Below are 13,933 nucleotides of genomic sequence, written 5' to 3'. Positions count from 1 at the left end.
TACCATAGCAGTAATCGAGTTATAATACTGATATCGCAGCAGAGTTTCGAGACTTAGTTTGTTATTTCGAAAGAAACAGAGAATTGATCAACGTATTGAACGAATTTTTACGTCGTAACATGAAATCTGATCAAGTGCCAAATCATTGGCTTTATAGCCAAAATCGTTGCCTCCCGCGTGTCGCGCCAGCCTCCCCCGACACTGTCGCGTGTCGCGGGGCAGGTCCACCTAGCCTAGGCCTGCTTTGTGTCGAGTATAGCCTGGTCATGTATCAACTTCGAGTTACACGCGTCTAGAATTCGTTTCGAGGGTCGCAGAAGAATTAGGGGATCCCCCCATGAGTCTCCGGGGGTCCCTGTTGCTGGTTTCGTTCATTTTTCAATTTCGGGTCGCGTCGTACAAGTTGGGGGTTCCAATTAGGGTTCCTTAGTGTGCATTTTAGGAATAGGTGATTGAAATTTTTGAGGTTGTTACATAGTAGCTCAGGTAAATACTTTTAACTTATTTTCCTTATACGGGCTTGGGATACGGTAAATTATTACCGCTTGGTCGGGTATGGGATCACTTAGTTGGATTGTGGCTATTAAATCTACATAACCCGTTTTGATCTGTATTGTTTGATAACTTAAACATTGGGGGTTAACGCGACCGTGTCCTAGATATCCTCGGCTCATTTAAGTTACTAATGACCACGACCTAAGCACAGGGTGTAGGCATACACCAGACAGATTCAAATGCTAAAATATTCTACCCAGAAGGTGGGGATAACTCCTTTGTAGGTTTATAAGTGGTGTGTCAATTAATCATGTCTTGGTTTCTATATTGGGCCCCATATGTATTGACAAATATGTAAAACTGTATACAAGACTAAAATTCTTAGCCATCCCAAGTTATAAAAGATTTTTCATGCCTTGTGCACCTAAATCAATTTTAAATGGTATCAAAACGTGCCGATTAATTGTATTTACCAGTGAAAACTGACGTATTTTCAAAAGACTAAGTGACAGTTACAACACGAAATAGGTTGTGAGCTGCTTGGTATTGATAAGAGGATCTTGCAAATCCTTAGATTGCCTAAAGTCTGTTGAACATCATTTTGTACATTTTATGATCCGCCTGTGGATCTTTTATTACAACCGTCTGTTTGTTATTTTTGAACTTTGAACACTTCGGTTTGTAATAGTAATTTCATTCCAAGCCTTCTATTGTGTTGTTCTGTGTTTATTGACTATGATGATATCAACTTACGTCACGATACTCCCCACCGGGCCCACCGGACTTGTTGGAAATTCGTGGTGTGACATGGTGAAACTTGTGTTTTGGTGAAGGTGTGAACCATGGAAGCCTTGGCTTTCCAAACTTGTTCCACCACCTCACTTGATGTTTTACTATGTTCATCCAAGTAGCTTTCAAGACTCAAAGAAATACACCCCGCCAGACCTCCAACATTTACGATGATAGGTATGGAACACTCGGGTTGATCTTACTTGGCTACTTGGAAAACTAGTTAGTTTGTAATTCTTATTGTTATTCATGATCAACCGGATTATCAACTATGTTGATAACCTTGTGCTTTGGTGAATCCATACAATGAGGTTTAATGGATGTTAATCATTCTACCTCCATGCTTGACTTACATGATATTTATGATTATACGTGATGGACTAAATAAATAACTTATAATATATATACTTAACCAAATTCTTGATGTTAACCGGATTATGGTTATATGTCATGAATATAGGTTATCTTATCTTTGTTTTAAGCTCCTCGTTTATGATTCTAATGGGCAAGTCAGGGCCCATGAAATCACATAAAATCTTAGTATCAAAACGAGTGTTTAAGACAAGATATATTTTCGTGTACATACTTTTCATACTTAAATTCCGAATCCGAATCCTTCATCAAATCCGAATACTCACACACCTTTGTTTCCCTAATGTAGGGTAACTTCGGTGTTCCAACTCTTATCAACTCGTCAAACTCTCGGTCAATCGGAAAGCTAGCAAAACTATGAGTGTACATGACCCTTTTTACTTTTCGTCACTTTAGGGTGCAATACTTATTCATTATTAAAAACACACACTTACACATACAAACATGCTTACAAACAAACAATCTGATATACATGTTTGATACGTGATACTAGAACTCATTCATGCTAGATACTTATTGTGTTATACTTGTCATTAACTTCATACAAGTCTCCCTTAACATGTATAGCGATATAGGATTAACGGACCGCCCGTATTCTTTAGGTCATGTTAAGTTAAACAAAATGGTGTTGTCGTTGCTACGACAAGATTACACTGGTGGGAATCTTTGGGTTAACAATTATAAGTGCATGCTAGTATTGTTATGTTAGTCTTGGTTCACGATTATGCCATGTGGATTTGTTTAAAACGTTTATACTTATGCTAGTACTCAAACTTGTATGCTCGTCAATACTTTATGTGTTGACGTGTACTTTAATACGTATTGCAAGAAATTGATGATAAACGGAATCTAGTAGGATGATTAGAAACCGACTTTTAAATTAGTACTTATGTTGTATTTTGCTTCTTTGATTAAATTGTTGTAATTTGCTTTAAAACAATGTACTTTTCAATTTAGCAATGAAATGAAATCTTGATTATTTAATACTTGTCGCAATTAGTCGTTATGAAGTCTCTTGCAATCTCGATTTCGTCTCATTCCAATGTTTCCGCCATCGGTTGGGGTGTGACATGATTGTTCATTTTTTTAAAGAGGACTGAAAGTGTGATTAGGTGTAAACCCTAGGAACTGAAATTGTACTTTACTCGTATTTTTAATATATGTGTATATATATGTTAATAATAAATAGTTATGTTATCATTTTTTTATCTTTATTATCAACAAAAAAATTGATTCTAGGAATTAGTAATAAATAATAAATACTTATACGTAAATTACCATAATACCACCCCTACTGTTAACTAAATGTTTTGACCGAGTTAGAGTCGGAGAACAAAGTGACAACACAATCGAACCATCAGGAGGAAAATAACACTTTTTAAACTTATTAAGGTAAACGCGTTAAAATGGACAAAACAGTAGGGAGCAAAAACGAAGGTAACTCAACTTTAAAATAGTTGTATATTTTCCAAATTGACAATTATAATATGTTGGTTGTGATGCTCATTTATGATATTCCTCTGATATGTACCCGCGATGTTATACATGGATCTCATTCATATAACTCCATGTGAATAGCACATGTTATTTAATTGTCATGTTTTATTATTTTAGTATTTGTTTTGCAATTCGTAGTACTAGTGATCCATGATCTTAAGATAGAGGAGTAGTGGGTATCCATGATCCCCTCATTCCATGGATAGTCAGTTATTTGTTTCCATGTAATTCATGTTTAAGTGGTTTTGTTTTGATAATGAGATATGAAGAAGAAATTATCTAAAATCCTATCTTAAAGTCTCTCTAGAATTCTCCCTATTTGCTTTGGCCAATCGATTATCGGTTGGAACCACATCAGTGGTATCAGAGCCGTCGTGATCCCCCCCCCCCCGACCATGGTTGCTCACACTCTATCCGAAACCGAGTTCTACCAATGGATGAACGAATCCCTTGCGAAGCTCGAGTCTCAGTTGCAAACCCTTCTCAACGAGTTCCGATCGATTCGAACCAAGTGGGAAGCCCTCCAAACCAATATCCAATCACCACCCACCTCCCTTCCCGAACCACTACCCGCACCAACAGCCACAAATTCACCCAACCTCATCCAACATGTCGCGATACCGCCACCGAAAAAAGTTCGTTCACCCACCGCATCAACACCAAAACTTTTTGTTGCACTGCAACAAGACCCGTTACAAGTAACACCGGGCCATTGCGGTTCGCTGGGTGGAATTCAACAACATCAGCCACCAACCCCATGCTTCCAACCCAAGATACAGGATGCCAACAAAAATTCATTAATGGCAGACTCTTGTGAACCGAGACATGTTGATGACATTTGGTTTGGTGCTCCTGCCATAGGAAAAGTTGTTTTTTTGATACATGTTATGCATGTATCGTCTGCTAAAAGGAAAATTCAAATTTCTCATGACAACTACAACTATAAGCTTGGCGGTAATGATGTGAGACATTTAATGGAGTGGGTTGTACTTGTTGGAACTAGACCAAAGGCGAGTCCTATGAATGAGTGGCGGCCACCATGGCGCTTAACTACGATTTCTCCGACCGTCACCAAACGAACCGAGTGGCGTCCACCGTTGGACGTTTCGTTCGTGCTTATCCCGACTTTCACCTTGAGGACAAGGTGAATTCAAGCAGGGTGGAATGATACGTACCCGCAATGTTATACATGGATCTCATTCATACAACTCCATGTGAATAGCACATGTTATTTAATTGTCATGTTTTATTATTTTAGTATTTGTTTTGCAATTCGTAGTACTAGTGATCCATGATCTTAAGATAGAGGAGTAGTGGGTATCCATGATCCCCTCATTCCATGGATAGTCAGTTATTTGTTTCCATGTAATTCCTATTTAAGTGGTTTTGTTTTGATAATGAGATATGAAGAAGAAATTATCTAAAATCATATCTTAAATTCTCTCTAGAATTCTCCCTATTTGCTTTGGCCAATCGATTATCGGTTGGAACCACATCATCCTCATCGGTTATATTTAATTATGACATAAAGCTAATAACCTTTAAAACATCAGGCATGGGTGTATTAAATACTGCAAGCATGTGAAATATCATCTCGTGAAGACAGAAGAGAGTCTAAAGACCAAGACATCAGTGTTTATTTTTTAAAAGAGGTATGCATTTTCAGTAATTTTTAACACTTTGATAGATATCTCTTGTCTACATGATGAAATAAAACATAAAACCATCCTTTTTTACAGTTTGGTTTTACATTCTGCATTACATGGCCAACTAAAGGGAATGGAAGATGCACTCATGGCTTTAGAGGTATGTTTTTTGGGCGTCACAACATAATTATGTAGATCACTTTGCTTCTATTGTTTGTCTTACATCTAAAACCTTTACAATTTATAAAGATGTACATGACATTATGATTAGCAAGATATACAAACTGTAAGTTCCTCTATAAAGACTTCCCGATGACATGGCATATTCAGTTTTTTATTTACATAGTTCTGTACATGCTGATATTGAAAAGCGATTTGCCTAAAAAACTAAAGTGAACCTTTTTTTTACAATTTATTCTAGACTACCATCTTTTGACGACATGACGGGCCAAATAACACTTGGAAAGAATTAAAAGGTTCTTGGATATTGCTTGTCGTTTCTTTGAGTATGATGACTCGTTTTTTACTAATAAGTTAAACGAGTTGATATTAACGAAATATTCATTTTGTTTAAAACGAGTTAGTAGGACCCGCGCGTTGCGAAGGGACTGCTAATCTAAACAAATAAATAAATAAACTTAAAACGTTAAATCAGCATGCACCTTGCGGACAATTATGTAAATTTTTTTTATATAAAATAATAAATAAATTGAAATGAATCGCTACACCAGAGAGAACCCAAATGCTCAAAATGATACACATTAATCGAGAACCACAAAAATTAATGCAGAAATAAATGGATCATAAATTAAAGTTTTGCACATCAATAATTATTATATTGAAATCATATAAAGGAAAAATAATTCAAAAGATCTTTATTAGGAAATCCTTTTCTGTACATATGAAAAGAGCGTTGTTTTGATTTTTATAAAACTAAGTTATTTGTTTCTTAGATAATTAGCCTAACTCGACTGGTTTCAATAATTAGTTCCATTTTTATTAATATTAGGAGTGATAATGCGATTTAGGCAATTTTACGCAAACATTGTATTTTATGAGTAGTTAAGTAAAAGCAAAATATGAGTCCAATTTTTATATGTGACTTACTAAATTTGCTTTTTACATAAGTTTATTTAAAGTAAAATCAAAGTCTGATTTTTATACATGCCTTATATTGAATTTTGCTTTGTACTCGATCTTGAATAAATACATTGTATATAATATTTGAGAAAATGGTATAACATGGCTAAGTAACAATACTTAGGGGCTGTTTGTTTACTTCTTAATAATTCAGACCTCTTACTGATTTAGAGTGTTTGTTTCACGAACAGATGTCTGAATGGTTCAAACATTTGCTTCTGAACGGTTCAACATTATAAAGGATCTTAATGGTTCAGACCTCTGTACTTAATGCTTCAAACATATTACTAGTTCAACACTTAACCATACAGCCCTTATCCAATAGCATAAAACACAAACAATCTGTATCGTCCAATTACCACCATTAAAAGTCAAAACTAACATCTTCACTTTTGCAATCTTTTCTTTCTAATTTCTTCTACACACACAATCACACATTCATAAGGTCATGGGGTGTGGCCTCGCGCCATCCCACCACCTCAACCATCATAGCGCTCTTTATCACCCCGCCTCCATTAAAGGGGCGCCATCCTTGGGTTTCGCTAAAGGGTTAGCGAGCGCGAGAGGAACAAATGAAGGGGCCCCACCAAAAGTCAACCAATCAGCTTTTTTCTTATTTATCTTCTTTTGTTATAGTTAAAACGGACTTTATAAGGGGCGTTATTCCACACCGTGTAAGTTAGCGATAAAGCCTCATGCTAATGTGTCGTCTACGTGGCACTTATGTGGCGTAATAAAGCCCCTGGGAGTTTAAACCACATCCTCTGGCCTAATAACCAAAAACAAAATTGGCACAGAAGGAATCGTAGATGAAACCCGTACCACACCACCACCGAACCACAGCTAGGACAGCACCACCACTGAACCGCCGCCCAATTTTTGTAACAACACATCTCTAGTTTCATCTCTCTCTCTAAATAAACTCTTCATCATCTATTATTATGGGGAAAGTTCTTGTACAAATAATCTTAACATACTAAACATACAAATTGAAGGAAAACTCAAAAAGACAAGGTGGCATTTTTGTAATTATCAATAACTATCAAAGTTACTCTACAAATATCCCTAAAAAACCTAAAAAAAAAACTAACCCCCCTCCCCCCCACCCCCCAAAAACCTAAAAAAAAACCTAACCCCCCAAAAACCTAACACCCCCCCCCCCCCCACCCACCCAAGCTAAAACTAAACCCCAAAAAACCTTAAAAAATCTAAAAAAAAATAAAAAAAAACACACACACAAATTATTTTATTTTATTTTTTTAACATTTTTTTATTAAAAAATCGCTACTTTTAATAGCAGCAAAAAAAATTACTAACAAAATGTAGCGATTTTTTTATAAAAAAAATATTAAAAAAATTGTGTTTTTTAGGTATTTTTGGTTGAGTTCACATTTGTATAGTAACTTTGATAGTTGTTGGTAATTACAAAAATGCCACCTTGTCTTTTTGAGTTTTCCTTCAATTTGTATGTTTAGTATGTTAAGATTATTTGTATTTGATCTTTTGCCCTATTATTATTGGCTCCATTTTGAAGGAATTCAGGAGGGTGATAACATTGCCGGAGGAGATTCATGGGGGTTATATATGTTGGATATAATGTTCAATTGTCGATTATAATTCAATGTTGCCGTCAAGGTACGACCCAAAGAGTTACACTTTGGGCAACGAACATTTAGCGGTGTTTTAATCGTTAATCACCGGATCACGAAATTATAAGCGTAATAAAAGAAACGGGTAATTATTTAGAATAATTACGGGCAGCCGGATTAATATTATAATTAATTTGTTAATTATGATATATATATATATATATATATATTAGATAATTAAAGATAATTATAAGATAATGACAAAAGGATTTGTAATTGGATTACAATTCTTTATTTTTAGTTAAAAGATATATATGCATATCGGATATAACTTCTTTGAAGGAATGCTCCATATATATATGATATACGACACATGGATCAAGAATAAGAAAAAAAAGGATTTTGGGGTTTTGACCTTTTTTTTGCTGGTGGACGGCAAAACAAACACGGTGAAAACCGTTTGACTATATACTCCTCATTCGTGAATCACAGAAGGATAACCGGAAGATTCAAGATTCCGGTGGCGAGTACAACTCAACCTTTAGTTTCTTCGTTTACGCAAAAAGGTAAGTAAAGTTTTGAACTTTATTTTCTTTAGTTTAAAGGTTTCGTTTGAAATCGTTTCAAAAGAACAAATATAATTTCGTGGTCAACGATCATCTAGCGAGATCGTTCGTTGAACCAAGGTGTCTTTCTTGGATGTCACGATTCTTTAATTTTATACAACCTATTTTGATTGTAATGAGATCACTGGTGGAAACGGTTTAGAACCGAACCTCGTGTACATGTTTTCCGCTGCGTTCAGTTTGTTTGACAAATTGACTAAAATTATTTTTCAAAGGTTACACGAAATTTCCAACAGTGGTATCAGAGCCACCTTACAAATCAAAGTAGGTTAATGTGTTTATAGAACTATAAAATAGTTATAGAATTGCATGCTTAAAATCGAGTAGATTTGGCATAGGAACCTGTCACATACAATAGTTATAGGTAAGTTTGTATTAAGGCCAAAACTAACACTTGTCAAAGTCTTCTTTGAAATAATTTTTGGCCTTAACCTATTTCGTTTAACTTAATGATCGTACTATGCAAATCCGGGTTTAGATTTTTTTTTTACAAGCGTACTAAATTAGTTTTTTTTAGCTACGTGGTTAAATAAATTAAAAAGTTGGAAATATTGAAATAATGATTTTAATATCAAAGCGATATTTTTTAAAAAAAAAAAATCAGAACTCATTAAATTTTTCCTTATCGGAAATTTAAACAAACAAAAAAAAAAGGAAGTTTTTTTTTTTTTAGGATTGGATCCAAGATTAAGTGGGAGCACAAAAGGGTTTGTGCTACACTTAATGGGCTCGGTTCACGTTCTTGGGCTCGAACGAACCGAACATATTATGAACCCGGAATTGCATATTTATTTATTTATTATGCGTTTTGCCATGAGATGTTTGTTACGTACATAAAATTAATAATTAATACACGATCATTAAAACGACAATTTTAATAAAAGGTTTATTAAGTATTGGATAGGTAATTAAAATAAACAGTTTATTTTAAAATACAAAATCAAAACAGGTTTTTCAAAAAATTAAAAGTTAATTTGAAAACCATAATTAATAAAAGTTATTAATTAAAATAAATTTGCGACACGACCAATTTAGATTAAATAGGGTATTTAAAATTAATCGGTCGAGTGATTGAAAGGTGTTTCAAGTCGTCACAAATTAAAACGTAAAATTGATTTTTACAAAGGAATTGTATAGCCCATGTTCATGCCATAGGCCGTACAAGTATTTTAAAACGACCCGAACTGGTAATTTTAAAATATAACCCAAATTAAAATCGATATTCTACGCCACCCTAAATTAAGAACACCCGAACTGATCTATCCGAACCCCTGGTGCTAGTGTTTACCCTGCATTCGTCTTCTACGGTTGTGAAAGCGGGTGTAGTTGGGGTTAACGTACCAATGCTTGACAACACTCGTCATGCGACCCCAAACCGAGAATTGTGTAGTTGACACAATTGGTGATCGTCACCTACCCTTCAATCTATGCCAGTGAAGAGTGCTAAGTCCATTCACTGAGTTATGGGGAGATGGGATCTCATCCTAATTCCTAAAATTTTGTATATCTTAGGTCAAAATTGAATTAGGTTAATGCATGAAAATTACTAATAAAATTTTCTTCTAAATTCTACAGATGTCTACAAACAATTCTGATAACACCAAATTCTCGTTTAAGTCCATTCTTGAAAATGCTAAACTTGATAATTCTAACTTCATGGATTGGTACCGCAACCTGAAAATTGTTCTCAGGGCGGAGAAAAAGGCTTATGTCCTTGAAGGACCAATTCCCGAAGCACCTGCTGCTAATACGGGTCCAGCCCGCAGGACATGGGAAAAACATGTTGATGATTCCCAAGATGTGACATGTCTTATGCTTGCTATGATGATTCCAGAACTTCAGAAGAATCTGGAAAACTTAGGCGCATATGAGATGAGTGAGCAGCTGAAAAACATGTTTCAGCAGCAAGCTCGTCATGAGCGTTTTGAGGTGATGAGATCTCTCATTACATGTCGCATGCAGGAAGGTACTTCGGTCAGTGCTCATGTACTGAAAATGAAGTCTTTCGTTGATCAACTGGAGCGTCTGAACGCACCCCTTAGTAATGAGTTAGCTACGGATGTGATCCTTAACTCGCTACCCAATTCATATCATCAGTTCGTAATGAACTATAACATGAATGGGTGGGAAAGAACGATCCCAGAGTTGCATCAGATGCTTAAAACTGCTGAGACAAACATCCCAACTAAGGGCAATCCAGTGCTGGCGATCAGGGAAGGAAGAATTACCAAGAAGAAGCAATCCAAGGGAAAAGGCAAGGCGAGTAAGCAAGACAAGGGCAAAGGCAAAAAGGTTGCCACTCCGAAGGCAAAGCCTCATAAAGATGCCAAGTGTTTTCACTGTGATGAGATCGGGCATTGGAAGAGGAATTGTCCCAAGTACCTGGCTGAGTTGAAGCTTAAGAAGCTGCAGATTGGAGAATCCTCAGGTATACATGTTATTGATCTATTTTCCTTTTCGAGCAAATCTTGGGTGTTTGACACTGGATGTGGTTTTCACATTTGTAATGATTTGCAGGGACTAAAAAGGATTAGGAAGCTGAAGCAGGGTGACTTAGAGCTGCACGTTGGGAACGGGCAGAATGTTGCTGTGAAGGCAGTTGGAGAATTTATTCTTGAATTACCTTCTGGATTGTTTATTACTTTAGACAATGTTTTTTATGTTCCTAGTTTGACTAAGAATATTATTTCTGTTTCTGCTTTAAGAGAACAAGGTTTTAATTATGCTTTTGATATTGTTAATGGTAACATTTCTGCATTTTTAAATGGTGTGTTCTATTTTGAGGCTAAGCCTCACAATGGTGTCTATGAAATAGATACTTCTAACAATAGATCAAATAATATGGTATGCTCTCTTTCCTCTAAACGTGTTAAAACTAGTTTTAATCAAACATATCGTTGGCATTGTCGTCTTGGCCATATTAACATCAATCGCATGAGGAAGCTCCAGACTGCAGGGATTCTAGAATCCACGAGCCAGGAGACTTATGATTTATGCGAATGTTGTCTAAGTGGCAAGATGACTAAGGCCCCTTTTACCGGAACTAGTGAAAGGGCCAAAGACCTGTTAGGACTCATACATACTGATGTATGTGGTCCATTCAGGACTATGTCAAGGAACGGGGAAAGATACTTCGTTACATTTACTGATGATTATAGTAGATATGGATATGTTTATCTTATGAAGTTTAAACATGAAACCTTTGAAAAGTTCAAAGAATTCCAAAATGAAGTACAGAATCAACTAGGGAAAACGATTAAGGCACTTCGATCCGATCGAGGTGGTGAATACATTAATCAAGAGTTTGATGAACATCTCAAGAAGTGTGGGATTATATCCCAACTAACTCCACCCGGAACACCACAACTCAATGGTGTGTCTGAGAGGAGAAATCGAACCTTATTAGATATGGTTCGATCAATGATGTGTCGTACAAACTTACCACACTCCTTTTGGAGTTATGCTCTTGAAACTGCTACACGTCTTGTGAATATTGCTCCTACTAAAAAGGTAGAAAAGACACCATATGAGATGTGGCATGGTAAACCACCTAAAGTCTCTTACCTTCGCATATGGGGATGTAACGCTTATGTTACCAGTGAGTCTTCGGACAAACTTGATCCTCGCGGTGAAAAGGTTGTTTTCATTGGATATGCATATCCGGTTGGTTATTATTTCTATAATCCTGCTGAAAATAGAGTTTTCACTAAGCGTCGAGGAACATTCCTAGAGGATGAGCTTATGGCGCGAGGAATTGGAGATAATCTTGTGGATCTTGAGGAAATTCGAGAACCACAAATTAATCAACCAATAGTCGAATCTGCCTCTCAACAAAATATTGTTGAACCTGAACCTGAGAGGATTCAGGAATCTGATGTAACACTAGGCGTCCGCAGAAGTACGAGGGATAGTCATGAACCTAATCGGTATTCACCTGATAGGTACGTCTTGATAATAGATCAAGAAGAGCCCTCAACCTACAAAGCTGCGATTTCAGGTAACGAATCTGAAAAATGGCTCGAAGCCATGGGCGTCGAGATGCAATCCATGTATGACAACCAAGTCTGGGATTTGGTTGAACTTCCTCCCGAATGTCGGACTGTAGGAAGTAAATGGGTTTTCAAGTTGAAAACAGACATGGATGGAAACGTGCAAACCTATAAGGCTCGGTTGGTTGCTAAAGGATTTACTCAGACTCAAGGAATTGATTATGAGGAAACCTTCCCGCCAGTAGCCATGCTTAAGTCTATTAGGATTCTACTTGCCATAGCCGCGTATTATGACTATGAGATATGGCAAATGGATGTCAAAACCGCGTTCCTAAATGGACACCTTACAGAAGATGTCTATATGGAGCAGCCTGAAGGTTTTGTAGATCCTAAGAATCCTAAGAAAGTTTGCAAGTTGAATAAATCCATTTATGGATTGAAACAAGCATCTCGAACCTGGAATCTTCGTTTTGATCAGAAAATCAAACAATTTGGTTTTATCAAAAATGAAGATGAGCCGTGTGTTTACAAGAAGGCAAGTGGGAGTTCTATTACTTTTCTAATCCTGTATGTAGATGACATACTTCTCATTGGAAACAATATTCCGATGCTGCAGGACGTTAAATCCTGGCTTGGTAAATGTTTCTCAATGAAGGATCTTGGAGAAGCTGCTTATATTCTAGGAATAAGGATTTATAGAGATAGATCTAAGCGGCTACTTGGACTTAGTCAAAGTACATATATTGATAAGGTCATTCGACGTTTTTCAATGCAAGATTCCAAGAAGGGTCTCTTGCCAATGGCAAGTGGAACCGTACTAAATAGTCATCAGTGTCCCAAATTGGACAAAGATAAAGAGGATATGAAAAAGGTTCCATATGCCTCTGCTATCGGTTCCATCATGTATGCCATGTTATGTACTAGACCGGACGTATCGTTTGCTCTGAGCTTGACTAGCAGATATCAACAGAATCCTGGTAAAAGTCACTGGATTGCTGTGAAAAATATCCTAAAGTACTTAAAAAGAACTAAGGATATGTTTCTGATATTTGGCGGTTTGGAAGAAGAGCTGAAAGTAAAATGTTACACTGACGCAAGCTTCCAAACGGATCGTGACGATTCACGATCTCAGACAGGCTATGTTTTTACTTTAAATGGTGGTGCTATAACTTGGAAGAGTTCTAAGCAAAGCGTGGTGGCCCAGTCGACCACTGAATCGGAATATATAGCGGCTTCAGAAGCTGCTAAGGAGGCTGTTTGGATGAAAAAGTTCATTGCTGATCTCGAAGTTATACCAAGCATACAGAAGCCTATCGAGATATTTTGCGACAATACAGGTGCAATTGCTCAGGCAAAGGAACCAAGGTCGCATCACAGCACGAAGCATATTCTCAGAAAATTCCACTACATACGGGAAGTTTTGGAAAGAGGAGACATCGTAGTAGAGAAAATTGATACTGATCAGAATCTAGCGGACCCGTTTACTAAGCCTATACCTCAAGTGAAACACGAGAAGCATGCAGATAGTATAGGTCTTAGATATGCTAGACAGTGGGTCTGATTTTGTAATTTAGTAATTTGGTGCATTTTGAACTGTAAACAATATTTTATGTTTATTTGAATTTAATGGTTGAATGTCTTTTAAACTATTATATTTGTGTTCAAATATTAGTACGTTAGGTATCTATGAATATTGTATTCTAAAATGTCCGTAGTCTATCAGATTCGTGAGAACCAATCTGGTAAAAGACTATTGTGAATTAGATGGTTGATCCATATAATGGATACTC

Source organism: Helianthus annuus, chromosome 16, assembly GCF_002127325.2.
Source record: "Helianthus annuus cultivar XRQ/B chromosome 16, HanXRQr2.0-SUNRISE, whole genome shotgun sequence".
In the NCBI taxonomy this organism is placed as follows: Eukaryota; Viridiplantae; Streptophyta; class Magnoliopsida; order Asterales; family Asteraceae; genus Helianthus; species Helianthus annuus.
Note: the sequence above shows the minus strand (reverse complement) of the source record.